The sequence below is a fragment of the Balearica regulorum genome, chromosome 2 (assembly GCF_011004875.1).
Source record: "Balearica regulorum gibbericeps isolate bBalReg1 chromosome 2, bBalReg1.pri, whole genome shotgun sequence".
NCBI classification, from domain to species: Eukaryota; Metazoa; Chordata; class Aves; order Gruiformes; family Gruidae; genus Balearica; species Balearica regulorum.
The window spans coordinates 132,646,516-132,667,667 of record NC_046185.1 but is presented as its reverse complement, the minus strand read 5'-3'; the positions used below and the strand labels follow the sequence as shown (position 1 = coordinate 132,667,667).

Here is a 21,152-nt window from a genome sequence, read left to right as displayed (position 1 = left end):
TTTGATATCTTAATGCCCAGTCACTGTAAATAGGGGCAGGCTTTTCTGAAATGTGGGTGAGCAGGCAAATGGGAGAGATTTGTAGAAGAGGTACTCAGTGTTATTAGCTTCATACGCCACCCCACAGCTGCAGTTTTAATAGCAGGAACAAGAAAGATGTTAAGGTGTAGGAAGCAGTAAGTAGCCTGCCTCTGAAAATGGTCCAACTACTGAAGTATCTTAATTGCTGGACATATTCTATAGTTTTGACTTTTTTTTGTAGCCAGTGCAAGAATGGGAAAGAAAGCCTTTGAAGATTGTCTTGAAACCTATCCCGATAAAAAAATACCTGTGTTTCTACGAGGATAACTGGTCTATATGTAGTAGGATATAATAAACAAAGTTATACATGAACATAAAGTGTTTGCCACTTGCTGGCTTAGCCTTTGCTGTTTATGCTGATGTGTCTCTAAGCTTTGGAACCCCAGACTACAGAAAATTTTTCTTCATGACTGTTTCTCTGATCCATATCATAGAGCTAGAATTATGGATATATGCTGCCTATTGCAACTTTTCTGTATACAGTATTAATGAAGATATCTCAAAAATAATAAAAAGTTTTAGTGAGTAGCTAGTTTTTCAGAGTATTGGCAATATACTTTCATAGCAAATATTCTTTCTTTGCCAAAGCAATGACACATACTAATACTGTGGAACATCTTTATGTATTTTCATCGTTATATGTTTGACGTTTATCCTTCCTCATCTTGAGAAATTCTGTTGCATCCTGTAATGCACATCAAGACATGGAGGGGAAAAAGCTACAGTGGCAATGAAAGAGAAAGCAACTATTGGTATTTAATTTGCTTCAGGGATCAATGAACCTTGTATCTCTGTGCCATATAATGTAGCTGAATGTTCACTTCATTTTATAAGTTTCTAACTGGTACTCTAGGAAACTGAACAAACCTTGTAAAAATTAATAAATAGGACCTAAACCAAACCCTGGACTGGTATTTAGAACAATCATATAAAAAGAAAACAAACAAGCTCAAAATCTTAGGAGGACAGATAAATATTATGGTATGTTCTGTCCCTGGTATAAGAAGGACAGGAATTTGGATTCCACTAATTTACAGTAAAGCAAAGCAAACCCCTAAATGATGTAAGGTGGAGTCTTGAAAAACTCTGACAATTAATTTAATGACCTGGAAAGCTATTTAGTATGGACAAATAAACTACTTTTGTATAATAATTACTTATGGAGTAATTATGCATTGTAGTGAGCAATGGGCTTCAAAGCAGATGACAACACTAATTAAATCTGCCTTCATCCCTGCGAGGTAAGTAGTAGCAGTCAAATGTTGATTGCTGCAGAATGGGCCTGGGAGGTAGCAGAGGTCAAAATTTTTTATGTGGCTAAAATGACGCAGCACAGCCATGCACTGCTCTGACTCAGTCCAAGACCTCCATGTGGTTTCTCTGTTGGAGCTGTTTGGAAATCCTAGCTAGTGTGCAGCAATACTGCACGACTTGTGTTGTACTTGTGGGAACTTCCAGTCTCCAGATTCTGCAGTATACTTTAATGGACAAGATTGTGAACTTCAGTAGCCTTGGACAGCATTTCAATGAATAATCTTGCAGTAGTACCAGCTAATACTGAGATGCAGCATCATGTTACATGTAATTGCATGCCATGCTGAGATGATAGCAGAAGGTATGGTTCCACTAACCAGATCACCATCAACCACCCATTCCTTCTCTTTGCCTTGGGCTGGATCTTGTAATCAGCTGATTTTACACAAGAGATGTGCCAGAAGCATGTGGCTGAAAGTAAGAGGTTGAAGAGTGGGAATGCTTCCTGTGATGGGAAGCCACTTGCTTTGGATCAGTGTAACATCAGATCAATAACTGGTCTTCAGTGTGTGTAAAAGGAAGTAGAGCTTAATTATTAGAAAATATTGAAAATTATCTTTAAATATCATCTTTATATTCCAAGACAGAGCCTAAGCACGTGCCAATTTTTCCATCTTGAATTTCAAGAAAGATGTTGCATAAAACCAAAATTCAGATAAAACTTCAGTAGGGTATTTTCAGTAGTTAGGAAATGAGACGAGCTCAGTAATGATTTCTCTTCCCCTTGTCTGGTGCAACATAAGAAAATAGAACAGGGAAATCTGTAAAAGGTCTGCAAGATATGCATACATCCCCTTACTCCATGGCATTTTGGTGGCATAGACGACCTCCTCTACATAACCGTGAACTAGCAAATATGACACACTGTATGGTCACATTGCCTGAAATTTTATGATCATCCTAGACAATCCATTCTGACACTTATCTATTCTTCCTATTAGCCGATTATTCCTAATATCAACATACTGTCTCTGCTTGCATTTCAAGTTCATTGCTGTCTTGTCTGCAGAGTCCTGAGGTGGTGTTTTATTCCTCTTTTACTTCATTCTTTCGCATATTTGAAAGCTGTTGTCATGTCTCCCTTGAGTCTTCTCTAAACTGAACAATGCAGATTCTAGTCGTCTTTCCTCATGGGCTCTCGAGTCCCCGGTCTCAAGCCAGTCTGTGTTTCATGGTTCTTGCTTTGCTCTCAGGATCTTGTCCTGCCCTGTTACTTGTGCCGGTGACCAAAACGCATAGTTTGTAGAGTTTGTTCACAATCTGTGTAATGCCCATATATGACTTGACCAAGACATACACAACCTACCGTACTCCAAGCTCTTTGCTTGGACTCCAGTGTTTTTTCTTGCTTTCAGGATGTGCTACATACAGAGCAGTTTCCTTCAAAGGTTACATTTGCATTATCAGCAGAGAATATGGAAAACTGCACAATTTTGGTTGATTACAAACTACAGATTCTCTAACCGGCACTGTAATTCTAATTGCTTCTTTCTGGGTTCTTCCATAAAGTTTACCAGCTAATTTGCACAACCATGTTCAGCTGTGAAAAGCTATGGCTCAGTCAGAGGCTGCAACAGCTTCCTCTTGTCTTTGTCTGGAGCATCTGTTATGATAGAATAGTAAACAATTTCTTTTTCAGAATAATTCCGAATAATTCATCCAGTGTAATTCACTCCAAGGAAATCTTAGATAGCACACACATGCCTTTTGTTCTTCTGCAACTTCCTACTATTAAGAATATGTCTGATTGTTGTGTGTGATGCTAAGTGGAACGTATTAGCCAAATGGAACAGGAGCCTGTCAATGACGGTGCGGAGTGGATGACCTTTATTGATGCTAAAAACAAAGGAACCTCCAACATTCAAAACCAAGTGTTCTCAGAAACATACAGTAAACTTTCTTTTAAACTCAGTTTTCACCGAACAGAGTGGGGGGAAAGAGAGAAGTAACTTCTCTCTTCGCATAAGAACAATTAAGACCTAAAGGAACAAAAATGCATTTTGTGGGACTAGTGACTTCTGTGTTGTTAGCTAGGGCAGGAATGCTGTTGTCATTGGCCTCCCACCCAACAGTATGCTTGAGTATATACAACATACCTCAAACTATTTTCAATAAACATTAAAATACTGTTCTGTGAACAGCTCTTAGACCACAGAGATCTTGAGTCAATCGGACTATGCTGGGCAATAGTAAAAGAACAGGACTGAATATAAAAAATGTTCAGCTTTCCAATAAGTGAGACAGCGCAAAGCTGCAATAGTCTGCACTAAAACTGATGGCTCATATCGTTGTAATTTAGAAGAGGGTAAATGCTAATTTGCCATTATTTTGAAGAGTATATAATATTATTTAGGTAGAATTTACAAAAGAATATGATGAATTCTAGACACCTAACCAGGACTGAGTGGCTTGGGCATCACAATGACAGTTAAAGTTTATGGTAGATGAAGATTTATTTTGGATAAAGACAGGACAAAGCTATGATCTGTATTACTCATGTGAATGATAAGGATCTAAATTAATGGTAATCACTCACAAAAAAAATCATCAAATTGTGGACAGCAGTTCAATAGAAACAGCAGTCATGAAACAGCAGCTAATCTTAAAGTTGAATAAGGAATTGGCTGGGAAAATTGATTCCTAAGTTCCCTAGGAACTAATGTGATAAATAAAAATCTAAACCATGGAAATTTGCTATTTAAAGGAAGCATGACTAGCAGCCATGTTTAACATCCCAAGCCCCATTTGCTCACTGGACTGAAGGCTGTGCTGAATTCCTGTCACAGGCACCCTTTGAATTTCCTGAAGTCACTTAGGGATGCAAGTGAGATTGAGCTTTGGGACCATTGTGGCATCTGCGAGGAGCAGCTCAGCTGGACTGTTGTTCTCCACTGCCATATTCCAGTTTTCTTTATGGGTAGTGGGGGAACCTGGGTGAGGTATTACCTCTGCCTTTGATAGGCAGTGCTTGGCTGCGGCGTTGTAACTGCTGTTCCCATTGACTGTGAGTGGTGGTGGGCTCGCACCCGGGTGGAAGATGGTCTGATTTGCTCTTCACTCAAACTGCTCTGCGGGCGAGAAGAGCTGTAAAAAGGTGTTGCTTTCTCCCACCCTTTTGGCTTTGCTCTGTAGAAAAGGGGTTTCACAAAAACGTAGAGTTTAGGACACTGGTCCTACCTGTGCTCCAAAATCTCCCTGGCACTGCTGACAGGTTCCATCAGAAATTGCTTTGTGGCTCAGGATGTGCACGCTAAGAATGGATGTGCCTGGCACAATGGGACTCTCTTGACTGGGGCCTCTGCATGCTGGGCTAACACAAGTGATAATATTTTGCTTTTGCTCAACTCCTACAGCAACTGTAGCAGTTGCAGGCTGTCACAATAATTCTGATATTTTAATAAGAACTCCTCATAATCCATTAAACTAAATCTGAATACATCACTTAAAGAGCAACACAGGATCTCTGTTTCTGAAGCCTCCTGACGTATAAATGATGGACGTGATACTAAAGATCTCAAGACAGGGAGTGTGACCAATTTTCTATATTCAATTTACTTTGATGAGAGATTAAATTGAAACTGCTATTGCATCGATTATGGAAGTTTGGAAAGAATTTCTGTTCTGCCTCGTTTCTACAGATACTTGCTCTGAATGACCCTTCATTAACAGTCCATGTGGAAGTGAATGATTGCATCCTGGGAGGTTTCTGTCTCTCCTACCGTCTCATTGTTGCTTCATAAACCTTAAGTGAGATCTTGATGTGTAGAGGGACTCGGGAGTTGCAGCCTGCCAGAAATGAAATGTTCCTCCTTATTTTGCCCCAGGGAGAACTTGTAGGTAACTTATCTCTACCTTCAGACATGATTATTCATCGCATGGCAGCATTGAGGGATTTCTGGGAGAAGTCAGATGTTACCTCTGCAGGACCTGGGACTGCTCATGTGAACCAATGCCACCACCTCAGTGCAGTGAGCATGAGTCGTTTTCTCCATGTAACACAGAAGAGAATTTATACAGATAATTGCAAACACTGCTAAAATGAGAAAGTATAATAATTTCACCCTTGATGATGTCTGTATTCCATCCAATACGAGAGGCATATTTCAAAAGACATGTTCAGAGTCTTTTATCAGTCATTAAGTGAAGTACTTCCAAAAAAATTACATTTCCCTTCAAAGTCAGGTGTCATTCCTTGTGCAAAATGATATTAGGTCAAACACTTCTAACCTGGTAAATTTGAAAATTCATTTAAACTTTGATTATCTTGAATGACCATAGCCATCTCTTCTCTTGCATCTGGAAATACAACAAAGCTTTACAAAATGAATGTACTGAGAGAACTGTTTTTATTTTTCTTGGATGGTTGCAGTTAAATCAGAACTTGGCAACATGCATGTATGCCAAACCCAAATACTAGCGTAGTTTGTAGGGTCTTTTTGTTTCATGTCTAGTGAGATTTTGATTGATCAAATTTAACACTCAAAATAAACAGTCAAAGAAGCCTGGTTATTTCATTGGAATAGAAACCAATGATTACGGAGTCTGGAAAATATTTTAAAATTACCTTTCTATTTTTACTGGCATGTACATTTAAAGAAAAATGCAAGTTTCTTGTTGTTTCACTGATAGATTTAGTGGCAGTATGAACATTTAGTGATAATTGCTTGGCAACCCAATTTGCCTCAAATTTAGGAACATTCATTTTGCAATACTCTCTACTGAAGCCAGCATTGTTTTAAAGTTAGCTCTATATACTTGCATGTATTGTGGTGAGGCCACATCTGGAATATTGTGTCCAGTTCTGGGCTCCCCAGTTCAAGACAGACAGGGAACTACTGGAGAGAGTCCAGTGGAGGGCTACAAGGATGATGAGGGGACTGAAGCATCTCTTTCATGAGGAAAGGCTGAGAGAGCTGGGGCTGTTTAGCCTGGAGAAGAGAAGACTGAGAGGGGATCTCATTAATGCTTATAACTATCTAAAGGGTGGATGTCTAGAGGAAGGGGCCAGACTCTTCTCAATGGTGCCTGGTGACAGGACAAGGGGCAATGGGCACAAACTGGAACACAGAAAGTTCCATCTGAATATGTGGAAAAACGTCTTCACTCTGAGGGTGACCGAGCACTGGGACGGGCTGCCCAGAGAGGTTGTGGAGTCTCCTTCTCTGGAGATATTCAAAACTTGCCTGGACGCAACCCTGTGCAACCTGCTCGAGGTGATCCTGCTCTAGCAGGGGGGTTGGACTAGATGATCTCCAGAGGTCCCTTCCAACTCCTACCAATCTGTGAATCTGTGTATTGTGTTTTGTATGTGAGGCAAGGTGTGCTCTGTGATCCATCTGTTATTTTGTGATATGATCATATTGCAGTTATCTGCCATGGGAGGTTTGAAAAGATTTTTTCTGTGCCACTTGAACAAAACTTGTAGGTTTTTTTAGCCTGACCATGACAGAAATCTGTAAAAGAAACAACATTCCAATGCCTAAGGTTAGTTTTGCCATGGTAAGTCTTCCTGGAGCCTAATAATGTGGAGAAAGCATAGTTTCTTTTTGTGGAGATTAATTGCTGTTTGGGAAGACAACTGAAAATGAAAATTGTGAGGTTTATAGCATTTTTATATTTACTGCTCTTATTAGTAACTCCAGTTTTGCAGTCTGCAGATAAAATGGTGAATTCTCAGGGAATTTGTCATGAGGAAGGACTGGCAGATTGGACCTGAAATGTAGTTTGTAGGAAGGGAAATATGTAAAGCGTTTCCTATTTGTCACCTGGCATAGTCCTGCCTGCACAATACTTATGCTGCAAAATTAATCACTCTGTTGTTCCAGTCCTGAAACTTGTGGCCCCTGAGGTATACCTTGCCGAGTTTGTAGCCTGTTGGAAATTTCACATGTGCCAAGCTTAAGCACCAGACAAAATAAGAAAATACTTAATCTGAATGTTTGACCTAAGAACTACTGGCTGCTCCTGCATTGACAGTAAGCACCATTCTCACATATGACTTTTGTATTTAAAGAGGGAAGCCAGGATACCAATCCTTGAATATAAATGTTGTTATATAAATAATTATGGTGAAATACTTAATTTTTTTCCCAATATGCTATGGTATTTTTAATCAAAAGAATGAACGGAAATTAATACAATCTTGTTTAATATTTTGGCCTTTTTTATTGTCAGGAGAATTTATGCAACTGTCCAGTGCCATCTTTATCCTGGTAATGCAGATTTTTCTTTAAAATTTATGGTTCAGATATTTGCTCAGTTTTTATTAACTTAAGTCTTTAACTTTACTCTTTCTTGATTCTCCCGCAATGCATTTACAATGAGCTCCTTGACTGGAACCTGTCTTGACACACACGCCAAGGCTTATGCTTTTCACTGCCTTGACTGTGTTTATGCTACGTACGCTCCTGAAGGTAGTAATTTGCAAGCTTGCCTATTTATCATATAATTAGATGCATAAAAATGGCATTTAATGACCTTTTCTTTAGAAATCCTGCTACGTTCCATAGAAGCTCAAGGTGCACTTAAAGATGCTCAAGGTCATAAACCACGAATTTCGTAGCTTAACTGAGTTGTTCAAACATGGAACTTTTACAGAGTGAACTGGGCTGAGCACACCAAGGTAGGTTGTTTGCTTTGGAGCTGTAATCACAGACAAGAAGATGATTTTCCAAGGGCATTACCAAAATTTTCCTTGAAACACACTCTAATCTTTTCATGGCAAGTTTCATCCGTTAACTCAGCTCCTAAATTGTTAAGATCTACATCTTGTTAATCTTTTTCCTTCCTTAGTTTTTTTGTTTCTTCAAAGTAGTAGTTACAGACTGGAACCTACAAAGTGCTGAGCGCTGTATTCTCCATCAAGCAAACTTCTTAATGTTAATCATGCTCTGAAAAATGCTGCCAGATTGGAGCTAAATCTCTGCACATCCCCTGTATTTCTCCAGCTGGGCTCCTTTTTCATTCCTGTGAAAAGATGGATGTGCTGCTAAGGCATTGAGCTTGGGCTGGGGGGATTCAAAGTCCAGTTTGATCTGCTACAGCCTCATTTAATCATGGCTTAATTTAAAAACTGGAGATGATAAATATTTTGTCTTTTTGATTCTGAACTCTTGGGATGGCATTTATTTCTTAGCCATATAAGAACATTAAGACCTTATTTTCAGGTCTTACGGAGCTCTGTAAATAACAGCTATCACTTATGGGGCAGACATTTAACCCCTGGGTTTTCTCTGACCAGGATTCCTGTTACCCAGCTTTGGAGCAGAAACATCTTGGGAGGGCTGCTTCTCACTGGCTCTGTGCAGCTCTGTGTAATTGCACAGCAAATGGTACTGATGCATCAGATAAGATTTTATTCAAAGCCTTGTACTTCCAGATACGTAAAAGAAGGGTGAATTTCAGATTGTTTTTACATGCCTTCATTTTCAGAAAGGCAATGTTTTAGACCTTTCGAAAGATGAATTCAAATAATGAACATTCATTATGTCTACATTTTAAAGTGCCAGTTTCCAGCTTCTGCTTGAGTGAAAGTATATCTCACTTTTTCTCTCTACCTTTGTTAGTAATTGTCATAATTGCAGGGTACCATCTCATTTTTTGCAATTTTGTATGTTATCTCTGTACAATTCTTTCCAGCTGAGCTCCATATTGCCCCTTTCTCATTCGTTTCATTAAACACTAAATCAATGAACTTTAAGCATGCCAAGGTTAGTAATGTGGCAAAATAGTAATCCGTTAAACATCCAGACAGTAAATCTACTACCTATTTCTTTTGAAGAGGTTATAATATGCCATACAATTAATTATTCAGAACTTGAATACACTTAATTTCTGTGAACTGCAAAGTGGAACTATTAGTAGAAAACATTACGCCTCCATTATAAGAAGAAAAGCAATAGCTTTTTAAGGTTTTAAAAACCTTTTAGCAACCTCCGGTGTACCTTGCCTACATAGCACCTTCTGTGAAACATTTGTGCTTGTAAAGACAAGCTCACGTCAACTGTTCTGATAACAGTGATTTACACTCGCTGTGTTGCTTATCTGTCTCTCAGCGTATCTACATATGAGTTGGTCTGTTCTTCTCAAGAGTCTTCACAAACTCTGCTTCCTTTTTCAGGCCAAGAGGCAAAAATCTGATAAGCATCAAACGAAGCAGCGGACTGTTAAACCGATGATGGATGAGTGAAGGCTGGAAGGCAGAACTGAATTACCTTGCTGTTGACTGCCATTTCTGGAAGAGCTTCTTCAACACCAGCAGAAGTCAGTGGTAAGGGGCCAAAAGACATCTCTGTGCTGTGCTAATACACCTGGCAAAAGATATATTAGTGTAAAAAAACCCCAAAGAGAGTGTGTGTGTGTGTGTGTGTATAAATAAATCTGTGCTAATTTTAAGAGCCCTGTTTAAACTTCCATCCATGAGATGGTGGTGCAGCATTTTGCAGTTGCATATGATACTGTTGATTGTGCTTAAGCTGTTGTCCCCTTTGTGTTACACACATTTGTGCTTATATGACTGAATAAAAATGGGGAAAATATTTCCTGGAAGTATGGACTTGTCTTAACTAGCTCACAAAGCTATTACTCTGCAGTATCCCCAGGAGGGAAGACAGTAGCACTTTGTGGGTAATACGTAAAAATTTTTAGATGCATATATAATATAGATATATATAAATACCAATGTATAAAAGGGCAAGGTTATTAAAATTATAAAAGATTTTACATTAAAATACATAAATTAATATAGTTGCAGATGAAAAGTGAAAGGACTCTTCATTCTTGTTAGGTTTTTCTGTCATATGCTGCAGGTTCTGTAAACATCCTAAAGGAGAAAATGGCTTCTTTTGTTTTGATGGTGCCAGTGCGGCCTTCTGGAGGGGGTTTTACAAAGCTAAAGGAATTATTTCAATGTATTGTTATTTCATTTCCATTTCAGAGTGTATATTGCATATTTTCTCTTACTTAAGTTTCCTGTAAACCTCTTCTCATTTTTTTTTTCAAAGGAGGTGTCCGTAAATCATTTGAAAACAACATCATGAAGGGCAGTGTTGCCTGTGACATCTCTCACGTGCATGTCCAGCTGTTCCATTGTCTTTGCTTGTTATCATCTGTCACCAGATGATAACAGAATAATCCTGGAGATACTGATTGTTTAATTAATTGGAGGAGGGTTTGTTGCTTTCCTAAGGTCCTGGTTTGTGGTGGCAATTGTAGGAAGAGCTAATATAATACATCTTTTATGGTCTTAATGATGTGGACTTTTCTTTGCCACACATAATTAAAATTCATGAGGTAGTGGGTTAGGAGATATTAGAAGAAGGTCCCTGTGCAGAAATGTTATATACTGCAATATAATTAATAGAACAGCAAGTCTTTAAAATTAACTGTTGTACTTTATTTGGCCATTTAATGATAACTTTCAAATAGAAGTGCAGAGGGCTGAGAGCAGCCTGATTTTAAAACAAAAGCATCCCTTTTAGAACAGGTCGTAAACAGTATGGATAAGAATGAAAAAAATATGGATAAGAATAATTAACTTTGTCTTTAATAAATCATTATAAATCTAGAAAAGTCTTGTGCTGAACCTGCTGTGGTAACATTTGTTAAGAATGTACTATGATGTACTGCGTGAACTGTTGTGATTTTCCCTAACCTTGCCCTTTTATACGTTGGTATTTATATATATTATATATTTCCCCCCCAAACAATGAAGATTGTAATAACATGAAGTATAGTGAATACTGCAAAATTCACCGGGTCTTGCCCATGTTCTAAAAATGTGTATTTACTAAAATGGGGTTAAACATCTCTTAGTGCTCTTTGGTTCTGATACATTTAGCATTGTGGCAGATGATGTGGTTAACAAGGATGAGCCAGACAGAAATTAATCATTAGCAGTTAAGCACAACCTTTCTCTTCACTGCAGATGTGAGGTCAAAAATGGTCCATTGCCCTTCTGAATAGTCATCTCTTGATGTGACTGGTTTCTTGGTTTCACATGTTTCCAAACCAGAGAAGCCTCCTTAATCTAATTTTATTTCCCACACTGAGACTGCAGGATCTGCTCTCAACCTCAGAGTATGTGTTGGGCATCCTAAGACCAGGAGACACTCAGCAACCATGGACTTGTTCCTCATCAGAGATTTCCCAGTGCATCCCGCTCCCAAACCCTACAGTGTGCAGATCCATCGCTCCAGACACCTACTTGGGGAATTTTCTAGGCTGGGGAGTCTCTATGCTGCTGGTTTAACCTAGTTAGTAATGACAGAACAGAAAGGATGCAAATAAATATATCTGTGCTACAAAAGCATTATGCTTAAAGCACTGACAATTATACATCTTTGTAAATAACCAGAGATGGGAGGGTCTGCAGTATTATCCCTCATTTCCTGAGTGCCTGGGCAGCATCTCACCTCTGCATCCTTCTGACGTATGGCAATGGTGTGCCCTTCTACCTCAGGCTGGATTCTCACATGTAAGCAGGTCTCTGTCTTTCTTACGGGCTCCTCTGGAAAGCTCCAGCCATTTCCTACCTCTTTTTCATGGGGGAAAAAATATTCCAGAGGAATGAGAGTAATTTAAAGTAATTGATGGACCTCAGCTGCTCTTAAAAATAGTCCTTCTGTGTCCAGTAGCTTTTCTGAGCTGGGTAGTCACCTGGAAGGCAGCTCAGTAGGCTGCCTTCAGGCAAACTTAGGCCTTTATCACATAATACAGATGTATTTTAATTTCATTTATTTTAAGTTTTTATTCTGTGTATTCTGAAGGCCTAAAGTAAATAAAGCAAGTCTCATTTTGACGTGCATATTTTAGCTGATCAAAACTTCAAACTGTCTAGCTGTCAAACGTCAAGTAGCGCCAGTTCTGTACACGTGTTAAATAGCCCCAGTTCTGCGTATGTGACAAGCTTATAGTAAGAGAGGGAATAAAACTAAGCAACTTGATAGATTATTTTAAAATGCTGCTAGAACAGCTGTACATGTTGTCTAGCTTGTTACAGCCCAGAGCAGAGCCTGGTTTGCTGCTGCTGTTTGAAGTTGTGTGTGTGTGTGTGCTGGAGAGGGAGAAGTGGGACTATTGCTGGAGGCAACCTGTCCTACCAGCAGACATTGCCTGATATTCCTTATTTCTCCTTTGTCTGGTGCAGGAAGAGCCTGGCTCAGGTGATCCCTGATCCTCTCCAGGAGCAGTGAACATCGCAGGAGGTCTCCTGTCTTCCCTTCCTCATCCCCTTCCTTCCCGGGAACTGCTGCGCTGAGCTTAACCTGGCCCTTCAAGGCCACTAGAAGAGTAAAATACGGAGCACCCTGCAGAATTCATGAAATACCATGTACATGACAGTAAAAGGAAGGCTGCTGTTCAAGTGTAGGCCAGCCTGCGTTAGCAGAGCTCTGCCTTTTACAGTAAAAGGAATTGCACGAGCAGTTCACAGTGCATTTATGTACCATGCACCAAAGCAACCTGGTACCTCCATCAGCCGCTGACAAGTGGTGCTTGGACACTTGCTAGTGTTAGCTCAGCATTAAGATTGAAGTTAGATTAGTGTCCTTATTGCTCTTAAAAGAGTCTCATGTTCTCCTGGTTTCTTCCCCTTTAACTTTCTTTTTCAGCATACTTAAGTGAAGCTTTCACTTATGACTATTTGCCAGTGCCAAAAGCCAGTCAAATATGAGGCATGATGCTAGTGAAGAGAGTTTTCTGTGATGGCATAGCATGGTTAAGAGAACATAAAATTAAAAAAAAAAAAAAAGTACATCTTCCTTGTAGGGGAAAACAAACAAAGAACCAAAATCAAAACCCACACACATATAACAATAGATGAGATTTGTGCCTGGAAATACCTTTTATCTTCCCACAGAGAGAGATCTCAATTCTTTCTGAAGAGTAATAGATTTAAATTGATCCAGGACAACTTTACTAATGATATAATCAAACTTGCATCTGTATTCCATGTTTCTCAGCTGAACTAATTTGAATGCAAAATAGGGAACAAAGAAGTGACCGTTGTGCATAGGAAAGAACAAGTAGAGTTTTAATCTTATTTGCATTGCAGGTGTTTTTAGCTATTGATTTAAGCGATCAACAATCTATATTTGGTTTGGAGCAAAATTACATATTCTATGACATGTGTCACAAGTCAGATTCTTCTGCTGTAATTTCTAACCTCAGTTTTAAATACTGTCAGCATCATCTAGAATTTTTTTTAAAAAGGAGCAACTCATCACCATGCCAATTGAACAAAAAATGCTGTATGATTTAAATACCTATAGCATCATCATTTACCCCGTTTTATGCTTTCATTTTGCTAAGCATGAGGTTGGTGATTAAACTGGTGCATAATTATTAGCAGCAGAGAGACTGTTATCGGATCTCACAGTTTTCTGACCAGGTGCAGGCTTCTTGGATTCAGTCGGAGCCTGCCTGTCAGTTTTATGAACAATCCAGCAAAATAAGTGACTGATTTCCTGTTATCATCGCAGAGGCAGTTTTCAGCAGATTGTCACAGTAAAACCTCCATTTCTGAATAGTGTAATGAACATTCTGATGTTTGCAAAAGCAATTTTTTATATATAGATATGTGTATAAAGTGTGAGTGTAAAAGCATGAACAATCTGATCCTGGTATCTGTCTCTCTAGCTCCTTATCTGTATGCTTTCATTAATATCTATCTATTTCACTCTAATGTCAAAGTCAATCAAACACTTTGTGAAATGCAAACAGAACAGAAGCGTGGCCTGCTAAACTAATTCAATGTGATGAGGACTTCAAAAGATTAAATTTCTTTGCTTTATTTCTCCAGCACGCTTTTATGTTCAAAACCTAGATGGCTGGTTTACCAAGTGATTGTCCAAATTTCGAGTTTATGCAGGATAAGGTAGGCTGTGTGGTGAAAGAGCAACAGCTTTTTGCATCAGCTCCTTGCAAAGACAAACTTGTTCTGGATTCTGAGTGTCTTTGTGGGGTAAATGATGAATCTCACATCTGTGCTGGTGCTTGCTGAGGTGATGACTCGCTGATGGAGCAGGAAGATGCAGGCGCTTACCCTGTAGAGCAGGGAGAGACCTGGCTGATGCTGTCATTCCCAACAAGGGGCTTACTTATGCTCCTCTCTTCTAAGTACATCCACCCTCTGGTTTTTGTACTTGCTGCTGCTTGAAGAATTTACCATTGGTTTGGGAACCTGGATCACGAGCAGGAGCCCTGCAGCCAGAGGTACCGTGTGATGGAAGGGCACATTCCTGGGCTCGGGCTTCAGCCTCTTTGAACACTGCCCGTGCTCCACCTGGGCTGGGTGGTGCAGGAGCCATACTCTGTGAGCGCAGCACCGTGCCCAAGCAAATATGCGTCGTCATGACTGAGACGTAGCAGGTACATATAGTTATCCAGCTTTCAGAATGGATAACCTGCTCATCCAGGTCTGAGCAGATAGCCCTTGTTCTAGAGAGTGGTGGCCAATGTGGAAACCCACACGCAGCTGGGTGACCAGACAGCTAAGAGAGAACTCAAGCTGGTAACCTTGGTTTGGACAAACTGGTTTTAGAGGATGAGATTCTGTTTGGCTTTCTTCAGTGTACCCTCACTTTTGCGATGTAATTTGCTACGTAGTTTTGTTAGAGCAATCTAAATATACGTATAGAATAAGCACCCAATCTAAAAATAAAGGCTGTTCATTGAGAAGAGAAACATTTTGTCAATGTGCTTTTAAAGTGTTATTCTGCAGGATAAAAACTACCATGTTGGAGAAAGAAATCCATAAATGGTGTTTTCCTCTTGCTGTACTGTAAATTCATTAGTGGACTTGACATTTCTACTCCTCCTTGAAAATATTCATCTGCTGTACCAATAGTGGAGCTGAATTGATGCTGAAGCTTTCAAGTGGATCCTATTTGCCTGTGAAATAGAAACAACTAACCAGAAACTCATACACAATAATTATACACTAACAAGCCTGTTTATTCTTCGTCCTCTTTCAAAATGTGCCCTGTTACTCACAATTTTATAAACATAACATAAGTAACGCTGAATGCTTTAAAAATAGGTCATAAAAGCAATCTGATTTCACTTAATGCACATATACAACAGTATGAAAGAGTGGGCCACCTTCTCCATCACTGGAGGGAAGCACAGCCCTGGCGAAGATGAGTAAGACCATACACAAGAGCGAAGTCCTACGAGTGTTCAGGGAGAACATGCTTGGATTGAAAAAACTGGATCGAAATGTAAACACAACTTTAAATATTGATAAAAAGGGAGGAAAAAGTTAAAAATGTTTTATTTATGAAATGGATTAATCTTTTATTAACAATGACTTAGATTCTGATGGAAATGATTTTAAAATCCAAATTTATTGTTAGCCTATCTTCTTGCTCGAAAAACAATGTGACATTGTTAGTTTCATGGTATTGTGATAATATCACAATGTTTTAACTGCCATTGTTATTGGAAATTAATTTTTGCATTTAAACAAGACTTCCTTTCTTTGTAGGAACAGGAAACTTTTCCAGTAAGAGTGGTTTTGCAGAGCTATAACTCTTAGTGAATTCCAAGTGCCTTTGCAAGCCCAAAGGAAATTCAGTCACAAAAATAGGACTTGCACATGGATCTGGAGCTGGGACCTTGGAAATGGGTTTTGTGTAGGAATCACCATTCTAAAAGAAATGTCTTTAGCACCTTGTTGAGGGAAATATATGTCAGCTACAATTTTTACTTCAACTCATCAGCAACAAAAAGATGAAAGAGCAGGCTAGTCTGGGAGCAGGGAGAGATTTATACCCTTCTGATGTTTTCCTAAATACTCATGTTTGTAGTGCTTCACAATTTTTCATGTAATATGCTTGCAATATCCTTCTGAAGTGGAGAAGAGCCATGACTCTCACCTTACCAATGGGAATCTGAAAACAAGGAAGCTTAAGCCCTTTGATTTGGATCAAGCAGCTTGCTTAAGGGCACAGAGGAGGTTTGTGGCGAAGTGGGGAGGGAAGACCAGCTGTCCTAAACCCCAGGCAAATGCCCAGGCAACTGGGCCATCCTGTCTCCCTGGAAAACTGTTGGATCTGGCCTTTGGTTCTAATTCATTCATATTACAGCAAATAATAGCCATTTCTAAGCTTCTCCTGGCCTACACTGAGAAGTCAGAGTCTGAAGAAAATTAAACATTCTAAGAACCATGGAAGAGGTTGCCCTGGCATAAGAAGCCTTGTGTCCTGCTCATAGGTGGCTAATCCTAAATGTATCTCAACAAAGAGAGCGAAGGAGAGGGAAGTATTGGTTTATTAGAAAAATAAGCTGCATGGTCCAGTTTTCTTAAATTCTGCCTGAAGCTGGAAGATAACGGCTTCAAGGCTAACTTCACTATGAAGTCATTGGAGAGAGGTGAACCTTTAACTTGGATGGCCCCGACTATCTGCAGAGGTGTGTCTACCTTTCTCCATGTGGCCTTTCTTTGTCATTGCGTGGCTAGGACAAGGCTCCTGCAGCACAGGCATCTCAGTGGCTGAGTTAGGTGTCTACATAAGTTTCGATGCCGGTGATATGTTCTTCCTTTCCCTGGTGTGTTATGTAGCGCTCTCTGGGATGCTAACTGGAGAGATGGCAGCAGCACGTGGCTGCATGTAACCTCATGGCTGAAGCATCCACAAACAGTCAAAATACTTTGGTGTCTCCTCTTTGAGAACTCAAAGTTCAGGTTTCTGATTGTCCTGTCCTAAGGGGCATATAAATAGCAAGGATGCTGGTGTCCTGACTCCTGGGAACACAGGCATTGCACCTTGCCACAAACGCCTGCATTACACTGATTGTGAAATGGGAGAAAGTGAAGGCAACTCTTTGTATGTGCCTGAACCGAGAGAGCAAAACCTTCACTTGGGTGTTCCTGGACTTCCGATTGCTGACCAACATCATCTTCCTCATACTGTAGCATTTTCTTTCCAAGGGTTACTTGATATGCTCAAAGACAATCTGTAAATACTTTAAACCAAGTGTTGAATAAAGCATACCAGGTGCTTGAGGAAAAAATAGCTGACTTAACACATGATTACTATTATTTTTATTTCAAGGTTAGCATTATAAACAGAGGGTTTTGGTCATTTCTTGCCTAACAAATAGTCACCGTCATCGTAATTTCTTCCCTGGTTATTCTTTAAGAGAGGAAATGAGCGGAAAGTGGGAAGAGGAAGGGAAAGAGGAGGTTTGCTGTTGACTTGAACAGTTTTAAAGGATGTTTTCATTTCCTCTGCTTGTTTGCTCCTACAAAGAGATCAAACATAAACAATCCTTTTACTTTTACTGACTTGAGGCTAAATACCAGGATAATTGTACCTGAAAGTGGAAGGGGTGACTTCACGCACTTTTGCAGGCAGACACGTCTGCTCCAAGCCAGAATCTATTCCTGACCTACTTCACTCAACACCAAGTTTTAAAGAGATGATTACAGCAATACTTTATTTTAAATATGCCAGCTAGTCAAGGCTAAGTTTGCCCTTTCTAGTGGTATCTTTTTGAGAGGTAAGGCAATACTCACAGGTATTATCAGAGGTGTATTTTCTTCTCACTTTAAGCCAAAAAAAAAAAAAAAAAAAAGAAAAAAAGACTTTTTTCTAAACAAAAAGGTAGGTGGCAATTTTTCTAAAAGACATCATCAAACAAACAAGAAATTCAATTCAGTTTTTATCTCTTAATGCCAGAAAGTGAGCGAGGTTCCATTTGGGTCAAATGTATGAGCTCCCTGACTGGCACAACAAACAGAAATATTCGATGGATTTGTAATTTACCCAAGAAACTGACTGGTCTGATTGAAAATAATGATGTCTGACTGTGCAGGGTCAGAGAGTTGCCCTTTGTTAATGCACAGCTAACCAAGATCTACCATGCACAGATGCCAGAAAACCAATTAGCTATTCTAAGAAGCATTGGCAGATAAAATGTCTCAATTAATCACACAAAATATGCGTATTCCCTTATTTCTATAACTCCTGTTTGAAAATGATCACTAATAGTTCTGAATGAACTAATTTTATTACTGAATATCCCAGCAGGGTGTTTTTTGGAGCCAGATATAATTTGAATATCATTTGATGTATGAATCCTTGGGAAAGAACATAGCTGTGCATATAAACTGATGTCAAATATATTTATATGTATAATATGTGTATGTGTAAGCAACAAACGAGGCTTAGTTACTCTGCTGCATATCATAAAAAGCTGAAGATTATTAAATTAGAATGGCTACATTATGCTAATTTATTTTTTATTAGCAGCACTAGAACATTTGACTGTTGAATCTACTAATTTTTCCTATTAATGCAAACATACTAGTATGCTAATGCATTATTGTTTAAATAATTTAAACAATAGAGTTTTATCTAGCCTTCAGAATACTTGTTTGACTAAAATTATACTTGTAAGAAGAATTCAGTTACTTTTTAAGTGCATGGATACTAAGTAATATAAAGTCTCTTCTTTTTCTCCGCAGAATCAATAGAAAGCACATGAGAAATATTTCCTTGAAGTGAAATCACGCTTAGTGTTTGGCAAAGCATGTTTGTTTATGCAGCTAAAGGTGAGAGAGAAGAAGAGGTAGATAAGAGGCTGAAAACCAGCCGAGTTGATAGCTCAGGAAGATGCACACACAGCGCGCATCTGGTTGTGGCGCCTGAGGATCCCTTTCAAATAACTGTTTTGTCAGTGAAGACACTCAACACAAGCCAGCACAATGACTGCCCACCCTAAAGAGGAAAGGTGTCTATTTACCATTCTTCCACAAACAAACACTACCCATTTTGTCTCAGCCTTTCCTCTCGGGCACAGGTCCTCCTTTCTCAAGTCAGCAGGAAGGAAAAACAAGTTAGTGCAGCCCTTGTGAGGGTGATCTTTCCACTCCTCTCCTACGTCATGACTAGCGACTGGAGGGAAACAGCACCTGTACTTCCCTGCTTTCTGACTGCACCTCTTTGCCAGCTCTCAGAAAGGGCTACCCAGAGAGCACGGGCTGTGCTTGGTGTCAGGCTTGGACCAAGCTTCACAGAGACTTTGGGTTGAAGGTTTTTCCTCTCCAGCCACTTGCTTGGGGTCAAAGTAGAAAGGGGACAGCTAAGATAATGATGCAGAGAGCTCCCAATGGAAACACTTTGATTAAGATCAAATGCCTGTGTTTTCTTCTCTTTTCTCATGCTGAGGATTTGACCATTCATGTATTTTTCCGTGGACATTGCTGAAGCACCCCATTTCTCTCTTTTATTTGAGCTGAACCTGGAGGCACACTGGGCTACCATCCAGCAAACAGCTCATGAACACTCACTAAAAATATGTTCTGGTATCATTATATCCAAAAACATCTGTCCTGCAGATGCTGTTGTGCAACAGAAAGAGCTTGCAGGCTGCCAGTTTCAACCTTGGAACCCAACTGTTGTCAAGAAGTTGATTAAAAAGGGTAACATTCAGTCCAGGGAAGAAAGTACATGGGGAGCCTGTGATTTCTACCATAGCCTCCCAATCCACAGGTCTCAGAAAGAACATGGAGACTCTTTAGGCCAGGACTGGGAGCGGGCAGATATAAAAAAACTTTAAATCTCCCTCCCCCCTGTTCTTGCAGGCTGTCTTTGAAGGTCAGCCACTGAGGATATGTTGAGGGGGACACCCCGCGTGTAAAGATAAGGGTGAAAGTGGGTTCCTGCAGCACCAGGACCACAGCCTTGTCTTCATGCATCTTGCAGGTAGATGGCAGGATACCACTGCTCATGCGCTGCATGTCTTAATGACGTGTCGCAAGAATTTTGGGTAAACATTGCTATAATGTGAACAACTCTCTACCCCAGAAGGGGAGATGTTTTTCAAGAGCTGTTTTCCCATCTATTTCTTAACTATGTGGGTGTCTGAGGTATGAGCAGAAACAAACAAACAAACAAAAATTGGAGAATTTGGGTAGGTGCACATATGCCTCTGTGTTTGGCAATGGCTTTAAGATGTTAATGAAGTGATCCTTATTTTTGTTCAATGAAAACCCGTTCTTCGTATTTTTGCTATATAAAACAATGCACAACATGAGAGAAAATGTATTCAATTATGCCTCACTCTGCCTTAACATGAAATTGCTTAGTGTTATCTCTAATAAACCTAAAAATGAGGAAGGAAAGTACAGATTGCTCTGTGCGAGGTCTAATTTTTTTGTGTGCATTATATTAACTATCTCTGCCCAATTTTGTGATAATAAGGCAAATAAGGAAAAAGCCTCAGTTGAATACCCCAGCATATAATCAGCAATTACAAGGGGGTAGTGCTTCATTGTAGGGGTTTTTACGGTCATTATGGATGGTAAGAGTCTTGTTTAAATATTTGAATATAATTTCCCAGAATCAGTTAGGTACCCTCATTTTAATGACTATTGATGGAGCTGTCTGTGTACTCACTGCCCTGTTTTTTTGAGATTGCAGCCTCTGAAATCTGTAATGTTAGCTTATTGTCTGCCTCAGTGTGGGGCTGCTTTCAGCCACAGGTGGATAATGAGGTCCCAGAGTGGCATCACTATAGGGGAGCTCAGTAGAGCTATAGGAGCAGTGATACTTCTCCTATGGGAAGACTATAGCTTTATCTACAGCTCCCCAGCCTTTGGTGTAGCAAGAGACCTGAAGGATGTGACTTACTCAAAATCACTCTCTTCCTAAAAATGAGGGAGAAGGTTTGACTAACCCACATTGAACTAAAATGAGGAGATTCGTACGCTGCAAAAACAGGAAAAAAAAATCCCCTCCTTGTTTCACATT

General features: G+C 39.6%; 1 long non-coding RNA gene across 2 annotated transcripts in view; it reads left to right on the top strand.

Annotated features, from left to right (window-relative positions):
- Nucleotides 1-13,671, top strand: part of LOC142600789 (uncharacterized) — a 71,321-nt gene extending 57,650 nt beyond the window's left edge. Inside the window, exons 2-6 of one of the 2 annotated variants that reach the window (XR_012834350.1) lie at nucleotides 7,570-7,607; nucleotides 7,884-8,017; nucleotides 9,515-9,664; nucleotides 11,750-11,869; nucleotides 12,579-13,671. This is a non-coding gene — a long non-coding RNA (uncharacterized LOC142600789). Of the gene's footprint in view, nucleotides 1-7,232; nucleotides 7,371-7,569; nucleotides 7,608-7,883; nucleotides 8,018-9,514; nucleotides 9,665-10,397; nucleotides 10,905-11,749; nucleotides 11,870-12,578 lie in introns of those variants that run through there. The other variant, XR_012834349.1, reaches the window with a different exon arrangement.
- The last annotated feature ends 7,481 nt before the right edge of the window (nucleotides 13,672-21,152 follow it).